The sequence below is a fragment of the Schistocerca gregaria genome, chromosome 2 (genome assembly GCF_023897955.1).
Source record: "Schistocerca gregaria isolate iqSchGreg1 chromosome 2, iqSchGreg1.2, whole genome shotgun sequence".
Classification (NCBI taxonomy): domain Eukaryota; kingdom Metazoa; phylum Arthropoda; class Insecta; order Orthoptera; family Acrididae; genus Schistocerca; species Schistocerca gregaria.
In genome coordinates this window covers 1,019,946,486-1,019,960,915 of record NC_064921.1, presented here as the reverse complement: position 1 = coordinate 1,019,960,915, position 14,430 = coordinate 1,019,946,486, and the positions used below count along the sequence as shown (strand labels likewise).

General features: G+C 43.0%; 1 protein-coding gene across 1 annotated transcript in view; it reads right to left on the bottom strand.

Moving 5' to 3' along the window:
* Positions 1 to 10,418, bottom strand: part of LOC126335514 (protein yellow-like) — a 383,768-nt gene extending 373,350 nt beyond the window's left edge. The window contains exon 1 of the mRNA XM_049998871.1: positions 10,323 to 10,418. The gene's annotated coding sequence lies outside the window, so the exon portion shown is untranslated. The remainder of the gene's footprint in view (positions 1 to 10,322) is intronic.
* Between the last annotated feature and the right edge of the window lie 4,012 nt (positions 10,419 to 14,430).

Here is a 14,430-nt window from a genome sequence, read left to right as displayed (position 1 = left end):
TTGCCTGAGACATCAGAAAACGTTCCACTGATGTTTGGTGACAGCTACATTTTCAGCATGATGCTGCGCCGTGACGCTTCGGAATGAATCTGCGTAACTATTTAAATGAAGCGTTTCAAGGGGATTGGTTTGGTCATGGAGGTCCCATCTTCTGGCCTCCACGTTCACAGGATCTTAATCCACAAGATTTTTATTTGTGTGGGCACTTAAAGGAATAACTTTATAGTGCTCCACCCATGGATGTAGACGACCTAATAGCTGGCGTACTTGCCGCTTCAGCAGTGGTGAATGCAGATGTGTTGCGTAAGGTCCAGAAAAGTATACTCAAGCGAGTGGCGAAGTGTTTGAACATCTTCTCTAGAGTGAACGTTGCTCGTACGTGTAGGTACTGGCTATGTGAAGACAAGCGTGAACATTAAAGGTGCAGGATGGAATTATCATGCGTAGCGTAACGTGCAGTCTAGTGAAGCCTATCCATTGTCTTTTCGTTCCTCTTTGGATAAAGACGATGTTACTGTATCTACTATTATCTTCTGTTGGCTTTATTTGTGTAATGAATGAGAGGATGTGGTCGTTTACATCCGTGAGAACTTCACGTATATCTTAATCTTCAAACAAAGAAAACAGTAACATAAAGAAATACACAATTTACGGCGTTGTGGAGGTGTAAATTGGAAACAGTCTTAAGCTTTAACTTTAAAATATGACGATTCGCGCGACCGCGACTCTAACATGGACGGGTCCGCATATCCGTACCTCTAGGTTCAAATGGCTCTAAGCACTATATGGCTTAACATCTGAGGTCATCAGTCCCCTAGAACTTAGAACTACTTAAACCTAACTAACCTAAGGACATCACACACATACATGCCCGAGGCAGGATTCGAACCTGCGACCATAGCAGCAATGCGGTTCTGGACTGAAGCGTCTAGAACCGCTCGGCCACGGCGGCCGGCGTACCCCTCGGCAGCGACTCGCCTCACTGAGCTAATGGGACAGCTCCGGTGAATCACAGACTTCATGCTACCTGTTCTCAGAGATGCTGTGCGAAGTTACTGTGGGCTGATATTGGCTTACTGTCCGAATCGTGCAATAACGATTTATGTGGGACATTCGGATGTGACACTAGCCAGGTAGATACTGCCTAAAGAGACCTTTGGAGATAAGAGAACGACTTGTATGAACATCAAGAGCTCAGATGGAAACCCAGTTCTAAGCAAAGAAGGGAAAACAGAAAGGTGGAAGGAATATATAGAGGGTCTATAGAAGGGCGATGTACATGAGGACAATACTATGGAAATGGAAGAGGATGCAGATGAAGATGAAATGGGAGATATGATACTGCGTGAAGAGTTTGACAGAGCACTGAAAGACCTGAATCGAAACAAGGCCCCCGGAGTAGATAACATTCCATAGAACTACTGACAGCTTTGGGAGAGCCAGTCCTGACAAAACTCTACCATCTGGTGAGCAAGATGCATGAAACAGGTGAAATACCCTCAGACATCAAGAAGAATATAATAATTCAAATCTCAAAGAAAGCAGGTGTTGACAGATGTGAAAATTACCGAACTATCAGTTTAATAAGTCACAGCTGCAAAATACTAACGCGAATTCTTAACAGACGAATGGAAAAACTAGTAGAAGCCGACCTTGGGGAAGATCAGTTTGGATTCCGAAGAAGTGTTGGAACACGTGAAGCAATACTGACCTTACGACTTATCTTAGAAGCTAGATTAAGGAACGGCAAACCTACGTTTCTAGCATTTGTAGACTTAGAGAAAGCTTTTGACAATGTTGACTGGAATACTCTCTTTCAAATTCTGAAGGTGGCAGGGATAAAATACAGGGATCGAAAGGCTATTTACAATTTGTACAGAAACCAGGTGGCAGTTATAAGAGTCGAGGGGCATGAAAGGGAAGCAGTGGCTGGGAGGGGAGTGAGACAGAGTTGTAGCCTCTCCCAGATGTTGTTCAATCTGTATACTGAGCAAGCAGTGAAGGAAACAAAACAAAAATTCGGCGTAGGTATTGAAATCCATGGAGAAGAAATAAAAACTTTGAGGTTTGCCGATGACAACGTAATTCTGTCAGAGACAGCAAAGGACCTGGAAGAGCAATTGAACGGAATGGACAGTCTTGAAGGGAGGATATAAGATGAACATAAATAAAAGCAAAACGAAGATATTGGAATGTAGTCGAATTAAGCCGGTGACGCTGGGGGTATTAGATTAGGAAATGAGACACTTAAAGTAATAAAGGAGTTTTGCTATTTGGGGAGCAAAATAACTGATGATGGTCGAAATGGAGAGGATATAAAATGTAGACTGGCAATGGCAAGAAAAGCGTTTCTGAACAAGAAAAATTTGATAAACATCGAGTATAGATTTCAGTGTCAGGAAGTCATTTCTGAAAGTATTTGTATGGAGCGTAGCCATGTATGGAAGTGAAATATGGACGATAAATAGTTTGGACAAGAAGAGAATAGAAGTTTGACCGGTTGGTAGGATATGTTCTGAGGCATCAAGGGATCACAATTTTAGTATTGGAGGGCAGCGTGGAGGGTAAAAATCGTAGAGGGAGACCAAGAGATGAATACACTAAGCAGATTCAGAAGTATGTAGGTTGCAGTAGATATTGGGAGATGAAGAAGCTTGCGCAGGATAGAATAGCATGGAGAGCTGCATCAAACCAGTCTCGGAACTGAAGACCACAACAACAACAACATGTGTTTTTTAACACAAAAAAATGTTTTTTTAAATGGACCTCCTATATTTTTTCTTCAGCAATCCATAGCAGGACGAAGCACATACACAATGGCGTTGATTGCATCGCAATATTCCCATTACATCCCGAGATATTAAGACGCGAAGTTGACGCTTGAAACACCCGACATGCGCTGCTAGCGCACGTCCTGAGACTCAAGAGTGAACCCCATGCTGCCCGTAATCGCGATGTGATTGACATGCCTAATCACACTTCCATACTTATAAAGAGGTCCGAAACGAATAATACGGTCTGCTGCCATCCTGCATTAAAGCATAGGGTTAACGCCTGAGCCTCAGGACGTGCGCTAGCAGTGCATGTCGAGTGTTTCAAGCGTCAACTTCGCGTCTCAATATCTGGGGATGTAATGGGAATATATCGATGCAATCAACGCCATTGTGTATGTGCTTTGTCAGGCTATGGATTGCTGAAGAAAAAATAGAAGAGGGCCAATTAAAAAAACATAAGTTTTTGTTAAAAAGCACATATGCTTTCGTTTTAGAATGTTTCCAAATATGTACATACATGGGCCCCAGCCCTACATTGATACCGGTGATAGTCCCCTTCCAATAGCTGTTGTTGTTCCAGAGATATTTTGGGTGGACAAGATAGCTGGGACACCCTGTATATAATATATATGCCTCATTTTACAAGTAAAATGAACATGATACCTCTTATGGTTTTGAAGGAAAAAAGTTTATTCTTACACTAGTAAAATTTAACATTTTGTACATCAATTAATGTAAAACAGTTTCTGATTGTTTGGTGGTTCTCAATTTCCTGTAGTAACTCGTTACCATCTGTAGTACAAATTGAGCAAATTTCATGTTACTAACACCATTAGTTTATCAAATAATGGTACCTGAAAGTAAAAAAAAATGTTGTTTAAAGTTTAATATTGCATATCTAGGTATAGTTATTGATGAGAATTGTTTACCACTAATATTTTCCTGCACCATACTGAGCATCATCTGTCTCATACTGATCTTCTTTTCTTCTCTTGGTTCCTCTTCTTTTCTGTCTGGCTTCTTCCGTGCATTTTAAATTAGTTTTACGAGTTCTCTCTTTATCTATTTGAGCCAAGGATTTTGCAGTATTTCAACTAGGTTTTATGCCCGATGATTCCAAAACATCCAGTTTTCTAATTACAACATCACTGAAGCATAAAATAGCATCATAAACACCAAAATTTGAGGGTTGTAAGCTGAACAAATACAGTTTTAGGTAAACGGTTCCAAATGACAGAATTCGCACATTCATTTAAATTTTGGATATTCCAATGAAGACATTTCTTCAACAATGTATCTTTACAAAGGTCTTTAAATATGGGTTTAATTTCATTCATTACTGATGCAGGTAAAGAATGTTTGTCGTCATATCTGGCAGTTCTCCCGTACTTGCACCAAGTGTCGGGATCATTCGGGCAAAGAACATGCGCCAAGAAAACCATCACATCTCAAAAAAACTGTTTCACGCAGGAACGACCAGGCATTTCAAATATGCTAAAATCTAGATATCGAGTTTTTGAAGCCCACTTGCGTTCCGTCTTCCCATAACTCGCTTCCCAGATGATCTGTTCTTAGTTTATTATCAAGATACGCTGTCTATTCACGTTAATGTGACCACCTGTCAAAAGCCTTAAACAGCGAGGACCACTGCGACACGTGCAGGAACAGAACCAGTGAGGTACCGACAGGGATGTGGAGTCATGCAGACACCACTGCCGTGGACTGCTGCGCTACGTCTCTCGGTTGATGACCGATGGTGCGAGCAGATCCATCAAGGTAGTCTCACATATTCTCGATTAGGTTTAAATCCGGAGGCGTTTGGTTGCCAGAGGAGTGCGATAAACTCATGCTGGTGCTCTTCGAACGACGCATGTCAGGTGCAAGCGGTCTGACACGTCCTGCTAATAGATGGCACAGTGCCGAGGGAAAAAGAACTGCATGTGGGTGTGGACATGGTCCCCAAGGATATATGCTTACTTGCGTTCATCCTTGGTGCTTTCCAGAATGAGCAGCTCACCTAGAGAGTGAGGAGACACGGTTGGTAGCTCTGTAGCAGCAAGTGTTTGCGCACGTGCATAACTCCGGAACCTGTTGTCTATGGCCCGTGAAGCATCATAGGTATCTCGGCGCCGGCTTTGGATAGCTCTATTTTGTCATGCAAGGTATGCTTTAACCATGGCGGCACCCGAACAGTTGTCTTTTTGGAAATTCTTTCGATCTTTGCCCAAATTCCAACGATCCTGCCCTTTTTGACATCAGATAATTCCTCCGTTTTGGCACTACGACAAATAATGCGCCGGCCGCAATGGCCGAGCGGTTCTAGGCTCTTCAGTCTGGAACCGCGCGACCGCTACGGTCGCAGGTTCGACTCCTCCTCGGGCATGGATGCGTGTGTGTGTCGTCCTTAGCGAAAGTTACAGTTACATTAAGTAGTGTGTAAGCTTAGTGACCGATGAGCTAAGCAGTCTGGTCCAATAAGACCTTACCACAAATTTCCAATTGCAGATACTAAGGAACGTATATCGTAAACATCCTGCTGCTGATGAGAGCCGAAGGAAGTCCATTCACTTTGTTGACTCACGAAGCTTCTTTTACGCATATATCAATCAAACGAGGATCCACGCAGCACTGTGTTGTCATACGCATAACACCAATTCTCTGTAACTACGTGCAGTGGCGTGACTGTAAGTCGGTTGTCAGAATAAATTTACTTATTGCAGGTATCACATATAAAAGCCTTCTGAATACTGAACTCTGTTATTAAAAGAAGTGCCTGTACAAAGGAAAATTAGCTTTGTTCTTTCAGCACGTCAGAGTCCTTGCATGTTCCACCCAGCGTGGAGGATGTCACATAATTTTCCCTCATTGATATATGATCTTGTTCATTGGCAATCAAGCTCGCTACGCCTTATTTCATCATACTTTCGTTTTTGAGGATGAAACAAAAGGGGAGCTCTTTGCTGAGAAACTGAGCGCAAGAATCAAGCTAATATCTTGTACTATAAACAATGCTACCCTCATTATTGTACACCAAAAGGCTCTCACAAGAGCTGGGAGTAATGCGGAGTAGTGAGCTTCAACGTCGATTGAAGTAGATATTGAAGTTTCTTAAAGACTACTGAACACAATTTGAACATTATTTCAGTTAATTGTTTCAATAAGCTGCTTGATTTGTTCTAGATTCATTTAGTAAGGATTAGTAGACGCGTTACATTCTAACAGCTGCAACTGTGCATTGGTTGACAACGGGGCAAATGTTTATAGGAAACTGTTAACCCTAAACTGTCGCTTCTACCGCCTCATGAAAAACTTATAATTCCTCCTCAAACGCCATGAACAACAAGCATTTTTATACACTCATTTGGGTGCAGAATGTCGAGGAACATCTATTCTTTCCTGTTGTTCAAATGATCTGTTGTGCTCTTGTGGAGAGTCTGACGGAATGTTTTCGTTTAACAGTTTCCAATGGCTGTTAATGAAGCAGGTCTATCGGCGCATGCGCAGCGAGTCCGTGCCGAATGCCACATCCGGAGAACGGGATCCTTTCCGCGATCGGCAGTTTGCAGCGGATGGAAATGATGGCGGGATAGTCACTTAAAAGTCCATTAATTTTATATTTCAGCACCTGTTCATTTATACGTGAAAATTATAGAGGGTTCTACTTCAATTTTACAGCACGAAATTATACGTAACTTAGCTGCGGCTACAACTGATTCCTTTTGACTCCTGTACCCACAAATACTTCACGATTTCATTTAACCTCCTAAGACAGAATAGATATTTCATAATTTCATTTAGAGTGGACACTGAGATACTAATCTTCAAGAGCTATATAAACCATGGCGTAAATCAAATTACTACAGATGCCGCAAGAGTAAAGATATTGATTACATATGCAACGAGTAACGCCAAAGTTAAGTTTTGTAACGCTTGAATTATGAGCATATTACACATACACTAAGTGTACATTAAAACACTATGTTTAGTCCCGATTAAAAATATTTCATTGCACTACACGATGTATATCGGGCTCTCTGATTACATCTTAGAGCACAGTTTGTTTATTTACATAGGTTTCGCAGCTCGTGAATGAGGCGTGTTCCTGAAAATGTGCGTTGTTCGGTGTTAAATGAATAGACTGGGTTCATCACATGTAGTTCAGTAATTTTAAATACTTCCTGTTCAGTTGCAGAATTTTAATAGTGCCGTGTAATACTTCTAAGATCATACATTATATCTTCCCCAGCCTCATTCTTCGGCATACCTGTGGTCTGTAGTGATTCTTTTTGTATGCAATTGCATCTTTGGTGAGATAAAGTCTCACGCAGAATCATATTGCTGAAAATCATTAGACGTTACACTTGCAAATACAACAAATAATTCTCATATCTTCTCAGGGAGGTTTTCTTGTACGTTTATCGTCTTTCTTCCTGTTCTCTCGTAATCCGTTTCCTCGTTTATTTTCTTAATAGGAGTGTATATCAGCACGGTCAAGAGCAAATAATTATATTACTCCAAAACATGATAGCACACGACCCATCGTCTACCTTGCAATAAAACGCTCATGTATGTAAACGACAACAGTAAATTTTTCACAAACGTTTCCAGTATTAACTTTATTAATTCACTTCACAGAAGCTTACGTGGCAGTTGGGAAAAAAAAAGACCGGAAGAGCCTTAGCTTAATAAAATTTTCTTTTGCTTCTGTCAATAACATGGAATTTGGGAAGTCTTTTACACCTATTGAAACACACCTTACGCCTTCGGTCCGTCGACAGTGCGGTCATTAGAGACGGAGCACAAGCTCTGATTACGACGGGATGGTGAAGGAACTCGGCAGTGAACTTTTCAAATGAATCATCCCGACATTTACCTGAAGCTATTTAGGAAGATCACGGGAAATGTAGATCTGGATGGCAGACAGAGATTTGAACCGACGTCCCCCGGAATGCGAGTACAGCGTGCTAACAACAGCGCCACCTCTCTCGGTCCGTTATTGAATTGTCTTTTCATATTACAAAAGTCATGGGATACCTCCTTCTGCCCGGCGGAATGCAGCAACCCGACACGGTATGGACTCAAAAAGTTGTTGGAAATTCCCTGCAGAAATATTTAGCCATGTTGGCTCCATATCCATCCATAGTTGTGAAAGTGTTGTCGGGACAGAATTTTATAAACGAACTGACCTCTCGAATATGTCCCATAAATGTTCGGTGGGATACATTTTAGACGAACTGGATGATCAGATCATTCGCCCGTGTTGTCAAGATGTTCGTCAAACCGTTCGCGAACAAGTGTGGCCAGATGACATTCAAAAAAGCTCCATCGTTGTTTGGGAAAATGAAGTCCATAAAAGGCTACAAATGGCTGCCGTGTAGCGGAACATAACGATTTCTAGTCAGTGATCACTTCAGTCTGGTCAGACGACACAGTCCCATCCGTGTAAACACAGCGCACACGATTATGGAGCCACCACCAGATTGCCCAGTGTCTTGTTGACAATTTGGAACCATGGTTTCGTGGGTTCTGCGCCACACACTAACCGTACCATTACCCCTTACCAACTTAAATCGATACTTACCTGGTTTTCCAGTCGTCTATGGTCCAAGCGATAAGGTCACGTGCCCGGGAGAGGCGCTGCAGGCGATATTGTGCTGTTAGCAAAGACGTTTGCGTCAGTTGCCTGTTGACATAGCCCATTGACGTCAAATTCCGACGCACAGTCGTAAAGGATATGTTCGTCGCACATCCCATATTGTTTTCTGGGGTTACTTTACGCGGTGTTGCTTGTCTGTTAGCACCGACAACTGTACGCAAACGGCGCTGCTTTCGGTCGTTACGTGAAAGACGTCAGCGACTGCGTTGTTCGTAGTGAGAGGTAGTATTTGAAATTTTGTATTCTCGGCTCTCTCTTTACACTGTGAACCTAAGAACATTGATTTTCCTAAAAATTACCGAAAAGGAACGTTCCATGCGTCTAGCTCCAACTATTCTGTGTTCAAAGTCTGTTAACTCCTGTCGTCCGCCCATAAACGCTTCGGAAACCTTTTTGCATGAATCATGAGTACAAATAATAGCTCCGCCAATGAACTGCCTTTTAATAGCTCGTCTACGCGATACTACCGTCATCTGTACATGTGCATGCCTCTATCCCATGACTTGTGTCACTTCAGTCTATATTACGGCGTAATAAAAGCAGCAATAGCGTCTCAATAATTATAGCAAGAAGAACTGCGGTATGCCGGCCGGGGTGGCCGAGCGGTTCTAGGCGCTACAGCCTGAAACCGCGCGACCGGTACGGTCGCAGGTTCGAATCCTGCCTCGGGCATGGATGTGTGTGATGTCCTTAGGTTAGTTAGGTCTAAGTAGTTCTAAGTGTTATGGGACTGATGACTTCAGATGTGAAGTCCCATAGTGCTCAGAGCTATTTGAACTGTACTTCCTGACGAGGAGGCATTTCAGCAGATAACACACAAACTCAGAGACAATGTATTATGATCGTAATGAGTCAGTACAGCCGACTAGAAAATGTCACAGAGGTGCTCAGGAAATTAAGTATTTGCTAGAAAGGCGACGTCTTTCTCGCGAAACTTCTTTTCGTAGCTTGTAGAGTGTCAGTGTTCGAGGTATACGTTTCAGGACTGCTGCTGCCCCCCTCTCATATCATATCGTAGGGTTAAATATTTGCACAAGGGCGCATTACCGACTCATTCGGTTAGTCCCGTTTTCCATTGCTAAATAGTCAAATGTAATAAGTAATAGGATAGAAAACCGTGAGACGGAAAAAAGTGGTTCAAATGGCTCTGAGCACTATGGCACTTAACTGCTGTGGTCATTAGTCCCCTAGAACTTAGAACTACTTAAACCTAACTAACCTAAGGACATCACACACATCCATGCCCGAGACAGGATTCGAACCAGCGACAGTAGCGGTCACGCGGTTCCAGACTGTAGCGCCTAGAACCGTTTGGCCACCCCGGCCGGCACACACACACACACACACACACACACACACACACACAAAAGCAAAAACCACACGCACAAAAAACGAATCAGGGCTGAAGAAAGTGAACGCAGATCACTGATGATGGTTGGTGAAACGGAGATACGGTACAGGAAAATGGAGTGTGAGACGTGAAGAGAGGTGAAGAAAAGTAGGAAACGCTAATGTTCTTTTACAAGTATAAGAGTGCTCAGATTACATGTGTAAAGCAGCTGCGTTTCAGCAAACTGATTTGGTCTTTGTTACTGGGTGACAACATATCGTGTGGAGACTGATATTAGCTAGTTCCAGAAATGTATGGCTGCGAGTAAGAAGAAGCTGAAGATGCATCGTCGTAGATAATGCGTTTAACATGTCAGATCTCATAAATTTTACAGTTATGGTAGATTTTTAAGCAGGTGATACGGCGTTGCACGAGAAACTGGAAGGAGCAGACAGATATGGAGACGGTGCTATTTGTCTTGCAACAATTGCCACCGGAGATACAAGTACGTGCCAAAAAACAGACGTAATTTGGCAAGAGTTGGCAGACAGCTTTGGCGTACCTGTTGGATGTTCACGGCGGGATCCGGCGTGGAGCGCGTCCTCAGCTGCCGCAGTGACCTGCAAACGCGCACGAACCCGCGCGCACACCACCGAGCGACGGACACCACCGAGCGACGGAAGCCTCGCGCGTCGACTGCCGCCGTCTCTGCCCGCCACTGCCCAGAGGGGCCCAGGGGTGGGGCGAGGAAAGGCCCGCTGGCGAAACCGCGGCCATCACGCCCCATCACTTTCCCGGCCTCTCAGCCATTTCCTAGTCGCACGGCACGCTGTGATTGACCGTCAAACGGAAAGAGAGCGAACCATTCCGTAGGTTATCACTAAGGCCAGCTCCTCGCACAGCAAGCGGAAATGAGCGACAAGTGATGCGGGTCACACGATCCAATAACAAACAAGTCCGTAGAGCCGGCCGTTGTGACCGAGCGGTTCTAGGCGCTTCAATCTGGAACCGCACGACCACTACAGTCGCAGGTTCGAATCTTGCCTCCGGAATGGAAGTGTATGATGTAGTTCTAAGTTCTAGGAGACTGATGACCTCAGATGTTAAGTCCCATAGTACTTAGAGCCATTTTCCTTCTCATTGTCTGTGTCTCTCTGCCTCGTTGTCATCTCAAATGGTTATTGAGAGTTGGCAATACTCTCTTAGGATGTAAAGGTTGGCTACAGCGCGCATACACAAGCTCTGGAATCTTAAGACATGGTTGTCGCGCCTCGCAGCGCACTTATTAAGTAGTGGCAGTTTGGAAGCCAGTGTAAGAGCCCGCCTGCTGTGGTGGGCACATGTGTTGGGCAAGGGGTCGCCGCCGAGCTGCCGTACTGCCGTGTCCGCCAGCAGCGACACAGGATTTGATATTGAGTTGATATTTTTTATAATTTGCACCGCTCGTATTAATATAAAGGAAAGGGTTTGTGTATGTGCGTAGCAGCAGACGGTAATTTTGATAATGATAGGAGTTGAATTGTTAAGGTGAAACGATTGTTAGATTAAGTATTGATTTTTGTCACTGATTTCTTTTGTAATTGTCAGGGAATTGCTACACTATGTATTCAATTGAGAAGTATTTCAGTCTGTCTCAAGAGTTTGATTAATTTGTAATATTGCTTTAATGCCACTGGAGGCAGATTTACAAACGATGCGATTGTTCACATAGCTTCTAGCGTTTTGTTAATTGAATGAGAAAGAATCGCTTTCAGAATATAGTTTTTTGTTTGGGTTATCATTTATCGAGTTTACATTTGACCAAACCCTTTCTCTTGAATTATATGTAGTTGTAGTAAGCAGCAGCAGCCGCACCAACAGCAGGAGTCTCCGTACAGAACATGCATTGCACTCAGCATGAATAATAGGTTTTTTATGTTTTTGTTAAATAATGGAATGCAGCAGATCAAGCAGTGGCAGCAGAAAGACCAAGTAAGTTATTTGTTGCGCACAGGAGCAATAAAAAAAAGATAAAGTTTTGGCGATCTCTGTAATAGTAAAGTTAACAAGAGTACAAGCACGAGATGTTCAGTAGAAAACACGAGATAAGAAGATAGAGCTAGCAACTTTCATTCTGACCACTATGCGACTTAACATCTAAGGTCATCAGTCGCCTAGAACTAATTAAACCTAACTAACCTAAGGACATCACACACATCCATGCCCGAGGTAGGATTCGAATCTGCGACCATAGTGGTCGCTCGGTTCCAGACTGCAGCTCCTAGAACCGCACGGCCACTCCGGCCGGCTCATTATCTCATACTCTGTCTCTTATTATCACTGGCTTTCACCCACTTCGACTTCTCTTTCTCTTCACCATCCCCCCCTCCCCCCCCCCCCCCCCACTACCGCTGTTTCCTTCATTCTCTTGCTAGAAGTGTTCCGTCATTGTCAACTACGTTCCATTGCCGCTGTGACCCTCGCTTCCTCTCACACTGCCATTGACTCCTTCCTTCTTTCCATAACACAACCGTTTCTTCCAGTATTTATTATGTTTCTGTCTCTTTGCCACTGCCATATTTCTATGTGCTCATACTAGATTGTACGTGAAGAAGAAGGATAACTTCGAACATCTGTATCTTAAGATTATATAGTAAAAATTTCAGCCATTTTCTGTGCATAGCCGTCTCTGAATAACCGGTTGGATTTTGGTTCACTACTGACGGAGAAAAAATAGTAAGAAAATCCTTTTTGTGGATTTTTCCGAGGAACCAACTACGAACTAATGGTGCCTCCCTGAGTCCCAACAAGCGCAACGTAGACCACTGCAAACCCAAAAAGAACTAACCGAATTTCCCTATGTGCCTAAGCAAGAGTAAGTGTGCAGTATTCATACTTTGACCCTGTGCTGAAAGATAGTGACACTAAGGTGGGTATACAAATGATCCATCGCCCAAGGGCTGTCTCTACCTCTGTATCACAAATTGATCCGAGATATGAATATCGGAAATTCCAGTTTTTATGCGCGGCGTTTTCTAATATATTAGGTATGCAAGTTTTCGCATACATACCTAAAAAGAAAAGACGGCACATAGCCCCATCAGTGTCCAGTAGACTACGGAACTTAAAAGTTCTATCTGATGGGTGCGGAACCATCAGCATGAGTACGAGAGACTGCTACTAACAAGATTCTGGCTCGTGTGAAAGCCGGGGCGTTTCCAAATATTTTGTCGCCGGCCTTGGCGAGTAATGTGTTTGCTCCTTTCCGCCTGTCCCCTCCTTCCCAAAGAAATAACTCTAAGCTGTAACACGAAATTGTTTATATGAATAGTATGACGATCATGACGCCATCAGAAGGTGTTTTAATAAAGAGATTTGATTATAAAAATGAGGAGTCGGAAAACAACAAAATTATCAATTTATGTGTCAGAATTCTTCTTCTTTTGAAATGTAAATTATCACGTTATTGTTTTTTTCATTTGCCTGCAGTTGTGAGTCTGTACGGACGTGTCTTCTCTGTCACAGTGTTCGTTGCGAATCATTAGCGGACAGCGGCAGCTGGTAGGGCATTGTGGAACGCCGCGTGTCATTGTCGACCTTGACTGCAAAGGTAACGCTTGTATACTATGTCAGTCTTAAGACGAAACCACTAATAACGCAAAGGCACAGAAGAAAAGACGCATTTTGTTGTAAATTTGAGGTTTCAGGTCAAATTTGGTGCCCCTTCGGTTTCCGCATTTTATGTGGTAGCCTAGTTTCCCTGCATGCTCTTAGGAATGCGCTGGAAACCTTAAACTGTTTTCTATAAACAGATACTGCGGTTACTTTCAAACAAGATCATTTTATCATCCACGAGTACTGTAAGTAATCAGATGTAGAGTGATGTCAATGTAATAACCCAAATGTTGTTAAATATTAATGTATATGACGTTTGTGGATAAACAATTCGTGTGAACCTGATTGCTCAGTTTTTTACTTCTAGTATTCTTTTAGTGTGGATCAAGTTACGTCACAGCTATTACCTCGTATGACCTCAGGATATGCAAGAACCAAAATAGAAAGATTTCGTTGTATCAACGGTGCTGTTTGTGAACGGTATCATTGTCAAAAGTCTACAGCAAGAAGTCTTGAATATGGACCTTCAAAGTAGCTTCCCGTCCATCCTCAGCCCAAGAATTTCGTTGTTTTGCACTTCAGTTAATGACTCGGTCATTGTTGGAGAGTTGAATGTCAGCGTGAACTGTAAGAAACTAAAAGTACCGAACGTACTGAACGTTCTGAGAGCTTCTAATCTGATAGTCTGTGTTTCGTTGTAATTAGGAGCCAGATTATCAGTCGTGAACTAAGAGTTCCTTTTCAACAATACATCATTTGCTTTAGTATTCCTCGTCTGACCAAGATTTGCTACAGGTTATACGAGGTTCTCAGCCAAGTGGTGCAGCGGAACGTTCTCTTGTTCCCCCATAAATTCGCAGAAATTTGAGCCAAAAGGGGAAAGATCTGTAACAGCCCGTTTGAACACTTGTGTGAGAATTAAATGTGCTAAATTAAATTTAAAAAGACAAATTAGAAGAGCCAGTCGCACGAGCTGCGATACGCACTGTTCAGATAAATGTAAGCACGGTACATAATCAGCGTTGCACTGCCGTGAAGGTAATAATGGCTGTTGACTAAATAGCCCTCCACTGAAC